Genomic DNA, 17,667 nt, shown 5'->3' with positions numbered 1-17,667 from the left:
CGGGAAAATCTCACCAGCGTGTTGTGGCAGTGTAGGATACGATGCACGCTTCAGTATGTGCTGTAACGGTATCGTCAGAAGTCGAGTTGGAATTAGTCCGACTTGCTGATATGTTTGCTGAGATTCTTTGACAATAAAATGGCTTCCGACGATTTTTGATATCTTAATTTCTCAGGTATGTTAATGCATGGGCATAGGCTTACATACATGTAAAATCAGTTTGAACATACTTTTTAATCAGACCTAGTCAGAACATTGTGAAAATTGCCAAAAATATGTTTCGCATTTGATTAAGTTCAAATTTATCATAATATATTACCTAAGTCAGATCACGTGACCATAATCTGTTATTTTCCCGCCAAAATTGTATATTGCAAATAACTGAATATTCCAACCGTTAAACATCAATATATTTAAAATATTATGACCAATTAATGTAACATGGGATGGGAATTTAGGTTAGAACTAGTGGCAGATGCAAAATTATTGAATTTTGAATAACATTTCTTCACAAAAAAACAACAAATACAATATTTTTGACGTTTTACATGAATATTTTGAATATCAGAAAGAAGTATAGATAGAGTTTCATGGGTGCCATGTATTTTTGAAAGAATATGATAGACGTTGTTTCCAAAAGTGCAAAGAAAATCAAGAAAATTTAACGGGTTACGGTTGGAATATTGAAATTAATAAAGATGTAAATTTTGGCGGGAAAATATCAGATTTGGTCACGTGACTCAACTCGTCAAGATTTAGGCAGACATTTTTTTAAAGAATATAATAATTTCAATAATTAGGCCAAATATCAATCAAATCTGGTGGTTTTTAAAGATAATTGATCATTTTCTTACTTTTGGGCTTGATGGGTACAAACACCCATGCATTAACTTACTTGAATTGGTACAGTCCGACTCGGCCGCAATCAAGAGGAAAGACTTCGAAATATCACTATTTGAAATGTTTGGAGTTATCCCGCGGCAAAGTGCAATTCACAGAAAGAAATAGAATTCTAGAAATTTCATGTTTCAATCATATGCATTGTTTTTCAATGTAATAAAATTCCGCCCACTTTCCCTGTTCAACTGGCATGTCATACCAAGATATTTCTGACAAACATTTTTATCTTTGGTCTCTGAGTTGTAAACGTAAATCTTCTATCTACTATATCCGTTATCGAAGGCTAACGATACGAAAACAAATTTTCTAATTCACTAATTTTGAATTTTGTACTGTACATAAATTTGTGGGTTTTTAAAACAATTTTTCTTTGCTTTTGTATTTCCAGTTCGAGAAATATACATCATAATTGAATATATTTAAGGCCTGCTTGTATGTATGTATGTATGTATGTATGTATGTATGTATGTATGTATGTATGTATGTATGTATGTATGTATGTATGTATGTATCTATGTATGTATCTATGTATGTATCTATGTATGTATCTATGTATCTACGTACGTACGTATGTACGGAACGTACGTATGTATATATGTATGTATGAAAGTAGGTAAATTATTTGCAATATGGCTATTTAATTATTTGAATACGAACAAACTATGCAATTTCATGAATGATGTTTAAAAATTTAAAGTAGTCCATCAATCGACAGATACAGGTTGAGACGAAATTTGATTTGAAAAAATGCTTCGAAAAACATAGCTATCAGCATATTGTATAGCTCTGACTGTGTCATCTTTTGTTAAGATGATTATTAAAATATGCTTTCATCAATATCACCGATAGCATTTATCAATTTCTGTCACCTTTATCGGTAAAATGGTCACAGATAATGCACAGCTGCACAGAGGGGGAAGTATTGAAATATTTATTTTCATGAACATCACAATGAAAAAACGCTCTTGGCAGATAATTATCTCTGCAGATGCATTTAGGCAACTCATGCACCGTGTGTAATTGTTTGAGCGTTTGTCAACATGGTAATTGCAACTGATGTCTCGTCAAAGTGTTTATTACAATGGGTTATTTTTAACTTCATTATCGCGCTGTGAGTTCACATAAGAACGTAAAACAGATGTGACGTCCATCTTATCGTCAGGATGATGAGTATAGCTAAGAATAGACCTATTGCATACGGCATATTATCGCTCATGTCAATTGAGGATCAAGTTTAGGGAGATTTAGGGATAGCGGAGAAAGGGAAAGAGGGGCAAGGTTATTCCAGGATGTAAGGATTAGGATTAGATTAGAGATACGGATTAGTCTACTAAATTAGACTGACTTGACCGTGGATGTGCCAGGAGAGCAAGTCAACGCGATTTCACTTGATTTGGGCAGGTTAGGTTTCATAACTTATATTTTCTCGAAATCTCTACTATTGGGTAGATATTATCAGATCTTTATAGGGGTGGTCAGAATCAGGACGCTCGTTTTTCCGCGTTCCGAAACGGTGAATGTGTTTCTCAAGGAGACGGCAACATTTGGTACGGCAGCATTGGCAAACCTCTGAACAGAATACTCTTGTTTTCAGCTACCAGGCCAGTAAACATTTTTTTCGCAAATACAGCTCGGATGTAAAATGTTTTCTCTTATTAGTCTCTCTTCTAATCTATTTTTCTTACTGTTTACATCACCCACTGCAACGATCTCGTGGTCGATTCCCTTTCTCAGTGTGTAAAAAAGCCACGTCATGATGGCGAAGAATGAAGCGTGTACATTATAAATTCAGGCCAGGTTTTGGCTGGTTAAAAGTGAACGAGGTATCGGCCGCCATGAAAAGGCAAGGTTAAATCAGGTTCAGATTACCCTTGAAAATGTTGACTACCATATGATGAGTTTAACAAATTAAGGCTAACACCTTTTGTTTGTGACGGTGCCTTAGAGCAGAGCAGAGTACATGTACGGGACTACAGTTCTCTATTAAAAGACAGATGAAATATTATGGCAGCTCAGTAGTAGGGAAAAAAGGTTTCATTTTATATAAGTTTCGCTACCATTTATTGAATATCTTTTCCTCAGATTCTGTAAATTCTTGCAATATTAGAATTACAATTTGTTGTCGATGGCGTCTATATAAAAAGCTGAGGTTCGTAATATGTGTCAAAGAGAGTGCGCTTCGCTCCTGAACGGTGTGAGCACTCCACTGTATGTCCTGTTGTCTTCTGGCGACAGGAATATATACCGCCACCTGTCGGTGAACTTTGACCACAGGCAATTAGCAAACTGGAGGTTAGTACATATAAAGATGTACGGTGAGGACTTGTTGATGATTTTCCCATAACAGCGTTGCAAGTATGCTTGTATCAAGCAAAAGGTTGTCAAAGTTGTTTGACATGGTGTTTAAACCTTTAGCAGCGGAATTGAAAAACAAGCCATCACCGACATATGTTATAATTCAGACTGCTGACGTCAGGATGTGATAAGGTCATCGGTGCCTGAAGGAAACAGTGTAAACTTCATAACTTGGTATTTTGTCAATTTATTTGATGATCAGCCATATTTATAAAGTGAATTTGACAAACAATAAACACTGATGGTTCACTTCAGGTACCTGGTAAAGGGTTAATTACACCAAACTTTCTATCTCTAATACGATTGGAACTAATTTTGGATAATTGGATGGTGAAGTAATGTCGGTATAATCTGTAAATGTAAGTCCATCTGGTTTTCTTTTTAAGTTTTACACTTGTTTTCATGAGTAATTTGTAATATTGCAATATTCAGCTATAGGGCACCTAACACTTTTGAGAAATTGAAAAATGTGAAGATCAAATTATCCGAAATTAGTTCCAATCGTGTTCTCTCTAATTTTCTGCATCTTCAAGCGCCCACGAAGATGAGCTGATGGGGTATATGCTCTCGTGTGTAAGAGAAACATGAAGGTTCTGTTCTACTCATACATAAATAAATGAATTAATGAATGAATGAATAAGTGAAATAAATAAATTGCTCTTTAAAAAAGTAGATTAGAATTTAGAGAGAGTGTGTCTGGCTGTGTTGATTATCTTCTAAATAAAATAACAGGACCGCTTTCAAATGATCTTACTCGGGTTCCTTTCCGTCATCACTTAATCATTATTCTATTCATTTTCATTATTTTTGGAAGCGTATGAATGAAAACTGCTCACAAACTGAAGCTTCAACTTCTTTTTAACAACCTTAATTTCGCCCTGTGTTCTAACTACAAACATACATTACGATCTTTCGATATTAAACCCATCCATCATATAAATTTAAAATAGCTAGTCGATGTAAAGTGTGCAAAATTCAAACTCTTAGAGTACACAACTTATGGTCGACGGGGAAATTATCTTCGAAGGTGAACGCACTAAAATTGATACTCATTTAATTTTATTGTGAGGGAATCGCAAGCGTAGCACTGATGATGCGAGCTACGCATTCCGAGTGCAAAGCAAAGTGTGCTTTCGCTTCCGTTCCCCCACCGTCGTACGTTCGAGAGGAAACGCCAATGAGTGACAGAAAAGACACAAGGGATGCTCGACAGTCTAAATCGACAATAGCAAATGGATGGGGCAGACATCTTTATAAGATGAACGTCAGCCGCTTGTGCAAATTTAGTCTGCAGTTTCGTTATCCCAGGGATGAAAAATGAGAGAGAACACTGTCTTAGTAGTATATTTATTTATTATAGTGACATATGACATCACTAATATAAAGTAAACTAATTATAAGTCATACACTACTGTGAGAGGTCATCCAGCCCAACGGGCTTACAAGTCACTATAAGACAAAATAAGCATCATTAGACGGTCTTAAGACGAAGACAGTAATGAGCTAGAGTTAAAACTCAAGTGAAAGTACAACACACACTGAGATCTAGCCTGCAGAACATGATTGCAAGTCAGTTAATGTGTGCAATAATGCAGCTGGTCCGAGCCTTACCAAAGTGTGGTTTAAAAGGTTTAATCAACTGACATAGGAAAGTGATCCCCCACATAATAAATTATCCTATTATTTATGACCAAATGTATGGATAGATAGTATAAACACTCATCGAAATCTCTATTATATTGCTTCGATTTCTACCTTCGGACGATGGGATATATCGAGATTTAACTTTATCCTTTTTAGTGTTAGAAATAGTAATGTAACTTCGGCCGTCTGGCTAAAACCCATTTATAAATTGTATATTTTAGCTTTAAAAAGTAACACAAAAATATAATAACTGTCTTTTCTATAAAATTACACTCCAATGTTCATACATCTTACTTCAAATTACATTTCTAAACAGAGACTTTGGCACATACTTCTCAGTTCCAAATTTCAAACTTCTCACTTCAAAACTTCCTATTTCTCACTTTACAATTCCGGACTTCTTGCTTCACAATTTTTGACTTTCCACTTCAAACAAGATTGGAACTAATTTGGGATAATTGGATCTTCATATTTTTCAAATTTCTCAAAAGTGTTAGGTGCAATATAGATGAACGATGCAATATTACAAATTACTCATAAACACAAGAGTGCAACTTAAAAAGAAAAGCAGATACGCTTACATTTGCAGATTAAACGGGCATTACTTTATTATCCAATTATCCAAAATTAGTTCCCATCGTGTTTTCAGAATGTCTGACTTCTAATCAAAAAATTTATCAGTTTTTATAAACATAAACAAAGCCGTAAACTCAACAATCTGATACACAAAACAAGGTAGAGATTTCAATAGCAGTTGTAAATCTAATAGGCGATACAGAATACATCGCCGTAACAGAGGGCATAAAAACAAAATAATCTCCGATTCCAAGATTGGGTTTTACATTTCTTCCAAACAACTTACTGATTGTGAAACATGTGTTCTATCTAAGGGGCTTTCTTTTTGCCCAACCCCTAGAAATGTTAATATGGTTGCTTTGATTTCTGACATACGTGAGTTTGAGTTCAATAAGAGATTAACATATTTGTTTCGTCAACTCCCAGAGAAAATTCTAATTATAACCTTCCACCCTGTTCTAATCAAACCTTGGAAAGATTTCGAACATGGTTGAGGGGATATTCTCAATTCCAAAAATTGCAATAATTGTTGGGCTAATTTACCGAAACAAAAAGGATCTCACTTCAGAAAATTCGTAATAGAGACTATATCATTGTCAAACTAGCTGACAAGGGGGTAAGCGTTGTCGTAATGGATATCGAACGGTACATTTCTGAGTGTGAGAAACAACTCAATGACACAAAATTCTACGAGAAACTCGAATCTTATCCTGCAGAAGAATATACTGTCAAATTACAAAATAAAATCACCCGCTGGAGGAGGAAAAATGGATCTCAAATGAAAGTGCTTAGAAATTACTACCCCAAGAACCAAAACCCTGCCATTATTACAGCTTGCCTAAAATACATAAAAAGGACAACCCTCTCCGGCCCATAGTTCCCCAATGCCAATCCCATAACTACCTCTCTTTCTTTCTACGTACGTCGATTATCACCTCCAACCCATTGTTCAATCACGTCCCTTCCTATATCAAGGCTAATCACCATTTACAAGATATCAATCACATCAATATCCCTGACAATGCCCTCCTGGTCAGTGGTCACCCTTCATGTTCAATCTCTCTGTAACATTCCACATGACTTTGGTATCAGCTGTGTCACTTACAACACACAACGTCAATAATGCAAATTTACTTATTGAAATGCTCCAATTCATTCTTGAACATAATTTCTTCACTTTCAAGGGTAGTTTCTACCTTCAGAAACATGGGACAGCTATGGGCTCCAAAGTAGCCACATCGTATGGTAACCTTGCTGTGGGTAAAATTGAAAGTACCATTCTTAATAACACACTCCTCCAACCTACACTATGGCGCAGATTTATTGTTGACGTCCGTTTTATCTGGACCCACGGCCTCTCCGCTCTCCTGAAATTCTACCAGCACTGCAATGAAGGACACCCAACCATCAAATTCACCATGCAACATAGCTAAGAACACAGTGCTATCTTAGATACTGATATGTCAATACAAAACAACTCCATTTATACTTCCATCTATACCAAACGCACAGATCAACGTCCTTATCTCTGGCCAACCTCCAGCCATCCTAAACACACTTTCAAGTCAACCATTTGGAGCCAAACTCTCCGCTATAGACGTATCTGTTCAGAATTTATGACAAAGCAACCAAAGAAATAACATATCACTCCCCGAAACCTCATTTACATAATTACTTGCCGAAAATGTACTAAACAATGCATTGTTGAAACGAAAAGAGGACTTACAAGACGTATTTATGAACACATAATTATACACAATCCGTAATCGCAAACCTATACCAGTCTCAGAACACTTCAATCAACTCGACCAACAATCTATCTCATTTCCAGGCTAGTGGTCTACACAAAGTACACACCACGAATACACTCAAAAGAAGACTATGCGAACAAAAATACATTACAGACATTGACACACTCGCACCCAAGGGCATTAACCAGAGAGAGGGGTAAACCCACTTCCCCGCGGTTTCAATTTATCCCTTTTTCTGAATACCTAAGGGACTCCTCAGTTTTGACTATTTCTTTCCATCTAAGGAGTCCATCCACCTTGAACTTGTTCATTCCGACCCTCCACTTCAGCTGGTATAGTTCTACCCTCCACACCCAGGCCACTTTCTTTCCATTTTGCCTTTGTTCCCTTTCAGCTGTATCTCTTGTTGCGAACAGTTTACTGATCTTTGCTTTTTAGTAATAACCCTTATATGCTTTTAAATCATAACTTGTTCATATTATGTTTTTCAACGGCTTCTTTTTTGATTTATTCGCTCACTGCAGTTCCAGTTCTCATAAGTGTTGTAATTTTCATTTTATTTCGATTCAATCCTCAGTTTATCTTTTACCTTTTTCATTTTGTACGTCATTTATCAGCCCGATTTTAACTTTTGTATGTGCTCACTTTTGTTTGTCAGCTTTTACCCAGAAGAAGGCAACTTGTGTGTTTGCCGAAACGTCGGTACATTTTAAATAAAGGTCATAAGAAGACAATTTCAAAGAATACTGGTTGAAGTGCCTGCTTTGTACACATTTTTAATGTTGCAGTATCTGAGAGTGGTACGTGTAACATCCATATTTGTAATGTGCTAAAGCTAAGTCGAGCAGTTTCTGGTTTCTGTAGTAATGGGTCGTATTACCAATATACTCCTCTATCATTTAAAAAAAATGTTTGTTACTGATAAAACTAGCACGTTTTGACAATTACAAGTTCGAATAATCTATAACTTGCGGGTGTTGTTGTCAGTCTACAGACAATGTCTAGGTAGAGAATCAAATTTGCAATAAGTGCTTGCTACCATACAAAGTGAATTACAAGGCAGTGGGAAGTAGCTTGTAGGAATTGTATTGAACTCAGAGTCACATGAGAGAGGTTAAAAATAAATACGGTCCGAGGGTGAATAGGTATACTGTACTACACCTGCGAAAAGAGATCGTAGATTGTTTCATGATCACAGTCCTGTACATGTAGAGTGTCTGCGATTCTGTTATATGGCTGTTTTACGACAAGAGTTTCATGATGTTGCTATCAAATGGAATTCACATTTTGTTAAAAGCAAGAGAAATACAGGAAATGTGAAAGGCAAACCAGATATATTGTATTTCTTACCAAACATATATAATTCTATAGTGACTGTGGAATCAACACCGAAAAAAGTGACATTTCGTTTGATGCAATGTCTGATTTGTATTCAGAAATACCTCCATTTTATGGCTGTAGTGACGAGTTTGTTCAAAACACGATTGGAACTAATTTTGGATAATTGGATTTTCATATTTTTCAAATTTCTCAAACGTATTAGGTTACATATAGCTGAATGTTGCAATATTGCAAAATACTCATAAAAACAAGCGTGTAATATAAAAAGAAGAGCAGATGAGATTACATTTGTAGATTAAATCGACATTACTTCACCATCCAATTATCCCAAATTAGTTCCAATCGTGTTTCATTTACTCAATGAAATTAGACATCAGCCATAGATGCCAACAACGAGAATGAAGCAAATGACCTTCATGTGAAAATCCTAAATACTACTAAACTATACAGTTAACGACCTTGCAATATGTCAAACTTAGTTGTCCAAATGAGAGAAATAAACTAAACGTTTGGCAGTTTTTGTTTAGCTTGATGTGTATTTTTGTGTTTCTTTATGACTGGAACCTACCAAAATGAAAAGTTGACCTCTGATGGTCTACCAAAAAACCATAGCATCACTCAATGACCTGTGAGAAATCACACCGTGATTTAAAAAAACACACACTCAACAAGTAAATAAGCATGTACAAAGTCAAAGGGTATTGGCAAGAGCGCCTGTCGAATATTCATTATTGTCCTTAAATTGACTCAATTCACTGCAGTCAGGGAGGAAGCAACACATCGGACAATCAACGAGATTAGAGATGGTGGATGACCAGGCTTATTTTATTGCATCTGAATGTTTCAAATAACAACATTAATATTTATGTCGAATCTGCAATGCCAAATACCATGTCTCTAAGCACGGCATCTTCACAAGACCCATGCAGTAAGTTGTTGTCATGGTGATGACAGAGAGCGTTCTCGGAAGACAGACGCCACCGCTTAAGATACTCTAATACCGCTGTCAAGTTCGTGTGTCTTCGGGGTTTTTGAAAGTTCATCACAAGTTCACTGCTAAGTTCACTGCCAACTCATAAACTGTCAATTTGATGAACATTTTTTTCGACCGAAAATTTATGAAGAAATTGACCTTAACATCACTTTTAAATTAGAAAGAAAACTTTCTTCTTGACCTAAAAATTAACCGAGTGAAAACTTTCTAACTAACGTACAGATGTGACAACATGTCTGTTTCAAATTGGACAATGAATCAAAGGCAACTCGTTAAACGTTTTACATCACACGCAAACACACAAACACATACACACATACATACATACATACATACATACATACATACATACATACATACATACACACATACATACATACATACATACATACATACATACATACATACATACATACATACATACATACATACATACACACATACATACACACATACATACATACATACATACATACATACATACATACATACATACATACATACATACATACATACATACATACATACATACATACATACATACATACATACAGACATACATACATACATACATACATACATACATACATACATACATACATACATACATACATACATACATACATACATACATACACACATACACACATACACACATACATACATACATACATACATACATACATACATACATACATACATACATACATACACGCACGGACGACCTAGAATGGCTAATCTAGGTCTTCACGTAAAGAGTGTCACTTTCAATGACAGTCGACGTTGGCTGTTGTCCAAACAGTGGTATGCTTATATTCCCCTCCCCTTCGCAGAATTGCATTTCTTGTCCTTTGGAGAAGTTAAACATGAAGTCAATATTTCCTCTTTTTATTGTATTGAAAGATAAAAAAGCACGTTTTTTCAACCAGAAGTTTATGAAGAAATAGACCTTAACATCACTTTTAAATTCGAAAGTGAAACTTTCTTCTTGACCTAAAATGAAAATTAATTGAGTGCGAACTTTCTAAATAACATACTGTCCAAATAAGATGCAGATGCGACATGTCTTTTTTAAATAGGATAATAGATCAAAAGGGAACTGTTTAAACGTTTTACATCACACACACACACATACACACACACACACACACGCACACACATATACACGCACGCACGCACGCAAGCACACACACGCACGCACTGGCACGACCTTATAGTATGGCTAATCTAGGTCTTTACACAAAGAGTGTTACTTCCAATAACGGTCAACGTGGGCAGTTGTTCAAACAGTGGTATGCTTATATTCCCCACTTCGCAGAATTGCCTTTTCTTGTCCTTTGGAGAAGTTAAACATTAAGTCAATATTTCCCCTTTTTATTGTATTGAATGGTACAGAAAGCAAGTTTTTCCAACCAGAAATTTATGAAGAAATTTACCTTAACATGGATTTTAGATTCGAAAGGAAACTTTCTTCTTGATCTTAAAAATAATAGAGTGCGAACTTTCCAAATAACATACTTTCTAAATAACATGCTGATGTGACAACATGTCTTTTTTTAAATTGGACAATAAATCAAAAGGCAGCTCTTTAAAACGTTTTACATCACACACAAACACACACACACACAAACAAACACACACACACGCATGCACGCACGCACGCACTGGTAAGGCCTCACAGAATGGCTAATCCAGGTCTTCACACAATGAGTGTCACTTTCAATTACAGTCGACGTTGGCAGTTGTCCAAACAGTGGTACGATTATGTCCCCCATTTCGCAGAATTGCCTTTTCTGTCCTTTGGAGAAGTTGAACACGAAGCCAATATTTCCTCTTTTTATTGTATCGAAAGGTATGAAAAGCGATGTTCCAACCTGCGTGGACTTTAAATCTGATAGGACATCGGAGGGATTACAGTTTGCTGTCTGGAAGGTACGTGATAATTTCAAATTACATTTGAAAGTATCGGAGCCATGCCAACATCACTAATGAAAAAACAATATTTTAAAATAAGTTCAGATCCAACCGCAATCACTTAAACTATTTGTCAGTATTATTAATTATTATACACCTACTGCCGTAACCTATGGGAGTTTGACCGTCCAATAACTTTCCGTAATTTGTATAGTACGCGGAGTCCCGAATACGGGAGACGCGCGACGCGCCTGTTTGGGGTTTGTAGCAATTTTATTTCAACAATCGCGCGCGTTCCACTCATATCGCGCGTGCCGCATCTCTCAAAATTTACCATAGAATTAGTTTATACGGACGATTAATGGAGGGAGGTGTATAATAATAGGGTTATACACAAAATACGGCCCTGTATGGACTCGGGCTCAGTGAGTGAGTGAATAACCCTATATTATTTTATATAGAACCAATAATTTGTGCATAGTACAATTCTCACTGGTAGAAACCGGAAAACGTCGTACAGATACTGTATGAAATCATAAACATTAGCTATTCGCCATTGAAATTCACTATATTTTGGGCGCATCGTTTTCTTGAATAGCTGTATATCTTCTTCTGACGATTTAAGATTTATACAACAGGGCTGTTGGGATCTCGGTCCAACTTTTCCGAGTAGATTCTCAGGAGTCTGTTTGATATCTAGGTAAAACGCGCCTCGGGGACAGATATTCAGACTCTCAAAATTTTACAATTCTTTTCTGATATACCACTTGCGGGGGTTCATTTTAAAACTCTAGGCGAAAGAAAACTTTTAGCCGGCTTAGTTTTTCGAAATTAGAATATCATATTTTTCTCCATAGAGTTAACACAGGCATGGCAGCCATTTTCAATTTTAAATATCTGTAAATCTTGTTTCTCTAGTATCAAAATTTGTACGGTATCCCCGATTTTTATTCTTGATTTTGAAAGAGAATGGTTGAAAGATTCCGTAAGGAAAATATGAGCAAAAGTTAAAGTCTTTCACTTTCGAGGCGCATACTATCTCAAGAGTAGAAATATATCATCAACGTCACTAATAAAACCACAGGCGAACTAGGAGTGATTATTCTAAAAATATGATACTATTTTCGTATTTTTTAAAAATAATAAATCTTAATCATGAAACACTGATATCACTAAAACCGAGATAGTATTTCATCCGGGTTGAACTCCCCTTCTGCGTACCAGCACTCGATAAAGTCACTGTACATGTATGAGTTATGTGTGACATAGGCCGGGGCGTCCCATGTACAGTAGAGTATGAATTTAGCATATATTGGATGCCCCAGCCTCGATCAAGCAGACTAGCCAGTCTAACTAACGAGCGCCCCTGCATTGCTCATGCCCCGCAGTGCCAACCATTTCAGTATACACGACACCCCGTTTTATGGCCATTAAGGCTTGATTGACATGTGAACATAACATGCAGAGTTCGCAGCACGGGTCACCGACCCAATTATACCGACTACAATCTGTGCATTGATTCATGTTAAGGTTTCAAAGAACGACTTTGGCAATTTCCGACTAAGTAAGTGAACGTTTCACAGATATTTCTGATTTCTTTTACGATTTTACGAAACTGGTAGGGCTTTTCCCACAAATTCATGACAATGTTTTTTACTTGTAAAAGGATCATCTCTTTTTAGAGTCTACGTAGTAACACACCCACAGTCGCATGTTCTTGGGTTAAATTTGCAAAAAATATAAGCGGATCAACTCCTATGCGTCATTTTGGTCGTAAGGCTTGTATTCAATCACTTCTGACTGTGAACACACCCATAGCGTTTGGTTTCGTTGACGTCCTTTAGGCCAAGAAAAATAAAAAGTTTGTTTCTCATCCTCGCGCGCATCATTTCAGACCTGCCGCGTCAACCTTTTTTTTCTGCTCATGAGGAAATAAAACAAACGCAAAAATACGTGACCATAGTGCACAACACAGTGCTGTATAAATCAGAACTGTAAACAAAATAACTGACACTAACATTCCATTCAGAACTGTATACATATGTTACTGTTATGTTAAGCTGACAAAACTCTGCATTGCTGCACTAAAAGTCAAACCACAGAACTGTTGCTATACAAAATACTAAAGCAACACTGCTGTACATTCAACTCTGCATGCATTAATAACTATGTTGTTTTCATTTTTTTTCTGCGCGCGCGCGTTCTTGTTGGTTGAAGAAGAAAAAAAAGGAAATTGAGAAGAAAAAAATACAACCACCCGACGAGTGTAGCCAGCCTTTGCAGACTATACGAAACAAATTTGTAGTGGGAATGTAAACTGGTTTATAGTGGTAAATATATATATATATATATATATATATATATATATATATATATATATATATATATATATATATATATATATATATATATATATTATATAAACTTCTGATAAAAGTGTGTGTGTTGGGGGGGGGTGTTTGTTTGTGTGTGTGTGCGCGCGCAGATATAGCTTGTTTTGTGTCAATAGTTTGCCTGATAGACTCCCATGCATTATGATTTGACATTTTGGGTAAAACATTATATCAGCCATATCTTGCCTTCTTATATTTGCGCAAAATATAGTGACCCTCCCGCAAGTGCATGAAATATCACGTCCCTCAAAAAATGCTTGCATGATAAATTGCCACCCTACCTCCCAAAACTGTAATTTGTGTCCCTAAATTACATAACAACCAATTGCTATATAAATTAGCTGATACTGTTTCAGAAATCCCTTGGGAAAATACTGCTGTGGTTTGGGGAGGGACAGGGATGGTCACACTTTAGACACGGTAATAGTGGGGAGGGTCACATTTTTCATTAAAGATGAATCCCCCGCCCATCCCCTGTAATTACTGAAGGCTCCCTTCCTTTAACACAAACTTTTTGACTTTGACCCTTTGACTGATCTCAGTTCATGCACCACTCGGCAATATTTGCGATTCAAATGCCAATATTTTCTTCCACAGATTTCAACTATTGGAAACAGACAACATGAATACGAAATTAGTGGCGCTGATAATTTTGTCAGTGCTAGTTGACAGTTTCGTGAATACGGACGCTTGGACTTGGCGCTTAGGAGGAAGCCAGTCATCTACAAGATCCCCTCCCACTGGTGGTGGCAACCCTCCTAGAGTAAGTTAAACAGTAATGCATATCCCGAAGAAGGCCGCATCATAAAAATAGGCCCGACTGCATTGAAGAACAAGTAGCTGTAACTTTGTGTAGTTTTTCCTTCACAATTTTTGTTTTTGATGTCAACAACCATGGTTTCTTGTTTTACTCTCCGAAGCATGTTGAGATACACAGTATTTAGCATGTTACTCAGCTGGTACATCTGCATTACTACTGTTGACAAGTGAATCCTGGTCTGGACAGGGATGCAAATTGAAATAATAACAATGCAATTAACGACATGCATGGAAGCTGCGTTGATAGGCTGAATAACTGGATTTCAACATACTTTGGGGAACGGAACAGAACTTGCATTTGACAAAAATAAAAATAATGAAGGAAAAAATCACCAAAAGTTAAGAGAATCACACATCAAAGGTACACGGATATTCTTCTCTTCAAGTTTAGATCTACAATAATGATCAAAGTCCCGTTGCCAGTTTTTCTTCAGAATGTCAGTAAAATAGAAACAGGTTAACCGTTTTCTTGTAAGACCTATGACGCATTGAGTGTACCAGCCATCATACTTTATTTCAACAGGGATGCGGTCCATATCACCCAGCGTTCAGCATGTGCTGTGGTAACAGCATCGTCCGTAAAAGCGGGAAACTTTCACCGGCGTGTTGCGGATCACGAGGGTATGACTCAACCTTTGAAATGTGCTGCGGTAAAAACGTCGTCAGGAAAGGCGCGAAACTCACACCAGCGTGTTGTGGCAGTGAAGAATACGATGCAAGCTTCAGTATGTGCTGTAACGGTATCGTCAGACGTCGATTTGGAATTAACCCGACTTGTTGATAAGATTGATTGAGCAATAAAATAACTTCCGACAACTCTTGATATATACGTAGAGTCTAGCGCAATTAAGGGAAAACACTTCAAAAAGTCAAAATTTTGAAATATTTTGAGATATAGTGCTGCAAAATGCAATTCAAGGAAATTAAATTCTAGAAATGACTTGTTTCAATCATTGTTCTTTAGTGTAACAACCTTCCCCTCACTTTTTCTGTTCAACACTATTTAACTGGCATGTCATACCAATATATTTCTAACATACTTTTATTCTCTGCTTTGCTTTTGTATTTGCAGTTAGAGAAATATACATCATATTGAATTTATTTAAGGTCTACTTGTATATTTGTATGTATGTATGTATGTATGTATGTATGTATGTATGTATGTATGTATGTATGTGTGTGTATGTATGTATGTGTGTGTGTATGTATGTATGTATGTGTGAAGGTAGGTAGATTATCATCAGCATTGTGTCTATATAATATTTTTGATATGATCAAATATCTATACTATTGAATGTTTAAGCATATAAAGTAGTCCCTCGGTCGACAGGTTGAGACTAAATTTGTTTTGAAATTAATTCTTTTAAAAACCCTACTCATCGGATTTATGCTTTATGACTCTGAGTGTGTCATCGTCTGTTGACATAATCATTAAAATATTCTTTCATCAATATCACCGATAGCAATGCATCTATTTCGGCCACCTTTATCAGTACAGTGGTCACAGACCATGCACAGCTACACATCGGGGAGTATTAAAATATTTAAATTTTATTTTATGGACATCACAAAACTCGATTAAAAAACGCTATTTTCAGATTATCTCTGCAGATTCATTTAGGCAACTCATGCACAATGTCTTTACTAAGTGTTTGAGCATTTCCAAAATGGTGATTGCAACTGACGTCTCGTCAAAGTGTTGGTTACAACAAGATACTTTTGACTTCATCATTGCACTGTGAGTTCACATAAGGATGTGTGACGTTTACCATGTTACCGCCAGGATGATATTGTCGCCCGTTCTTTATCGATCAAGGATCAGGTTTAGGCAGATTTAGGGAAAACGGAAAAGTGGGGCAAGACTATTCCAGGACGTAAGGATTAGGATTAGAGTAACTGATTAGTCGACTAGGTGTGACTGACTTGACCGTGAATGTGCTTTGAAAGCAAGTAATCGTGATTTCACTTGATGTTGGCAAGGTTAGGTTTCATAAGTTATAGTTTCTCGAAATCTCTACAATTGGGTCGAGGTTATTATATCTTTAGAGTGGTGGTCAGAATCAGGACACCAATTTTTCCGCGTTCCGAGTACGATATGTATGTTTCCCAGGGAGATAGCAGCGTTCGAATGGCAGCAAACCTTTCACCAGGATTCCCTTGTTTTCAGATACCAGGCCAGTGAACATCTTTTTCGCAAATACAGCTTAGACGTAGAATCTGTTTTAACATTTTTTCCCTTCCAATTTATTTTTCCCATTTTAAATCATCCACTCACTGTAACGATTTCTCGGTCGATTCCTTATATCTCAGTGTGAAAATAGACCACGTCATTATGGCGTAGAATCAGTGTGTACATAGTAATCCAGGCCAGATTTTGGCTAGTTTAAAGTAAGGTCTCGGCCGCCATAAAAAACAGATATGAACTGAAAATGCTAACGTGTTTCATTATATAATTGCAATGATGATGTTTAATTGATGTTTAAACGTTTGGATTTACATGCCACTTTCGACACATGACAGTGTTATACACTTTTCTGTCTTAACGGGTGCTGTTCAAAGAAAACTTGGAAAACGGGGGATATTTTGAGATCGGTTTATAACACATTCTCAGCTAAGAGTGTGTTTCTCCTGAATGGTGTGAGCACTCCGCTGTACGTCCTGTTGTCTTCTGGCTAGGGGAATATATACCGCCACCTGTCGGTGAACTTTGACAACATGCATCGAGCAAACTAAAGGTTAGTACACGGTGAGGACTTGTTGGTGATTCTCCGATAAAGAGCGTTGTAAGTATGCAATGCATGTGTCAAGCAAAAGGTTGTCAAAGTTGTTCGACATAGTGTTTAAACATTTAGCAGCGGAATTGCAAAACCAACTATCACTGACATGTTATGCATGATTCAGAGTGTAGACGTCACAATTAAGTGAGTCCCTCTGTATCTGAAGGAAACAGTACACTTCTTAACTCGTTATTTTTTCAGTT

The 17,667-nt window shown here is 36.6% G+C and overlaps 1 long non-coding RNA gene across 3 annotated transcripts; it reads left to right on the top strand.

The window, feature by feature from the left end:
- Positions 1-11,410: 11,410 nt before the first annotated feature.
- On the top strand, positions 11,411-15,788 carry LOC139152597 (uncharacterized). Of its 3 annotated transcripts, none has more exons than XR_011556659.1 (4): positions 11,444-11,493; positions 13,696-13,805; positions 14,466-14,631; positions 15,211-15,788. It is a non-coding gene; the product is annotated as an uncharacterized lncRNA (long non-coding RNA). The 3 variants fall into 3 exon arrangements; XR_011556661.1 differs by having other exon boundaries at positions 11,446-11,493; positions 13,693-13,805; XR_011556660.1 differs by lacking the exon at positions 13,696-13,805 and having other exon boundaries at positions 11,411-11,493.
- Positions 15,789-17,667: the final 1,879 nt, after the last annotated feature.

Source organism: Ptychodera flava, chromosome 16 (genome assembly GCF_041260155.1).
Source record: "Ptychodera flava strain L36383 chromosome 16, AS_Pfla_20210202, whole genome shotgun sequence".
Classification (NCBI taxonomy): Eukaryota; Metazoa; Hemichordata; class Enteropneusta; family Ptychoderidae; genus Ptychodera; species Ptychodera flava.
This window is presented reverse-complemented; position numbering and strand designations above follow the sequence as displayed.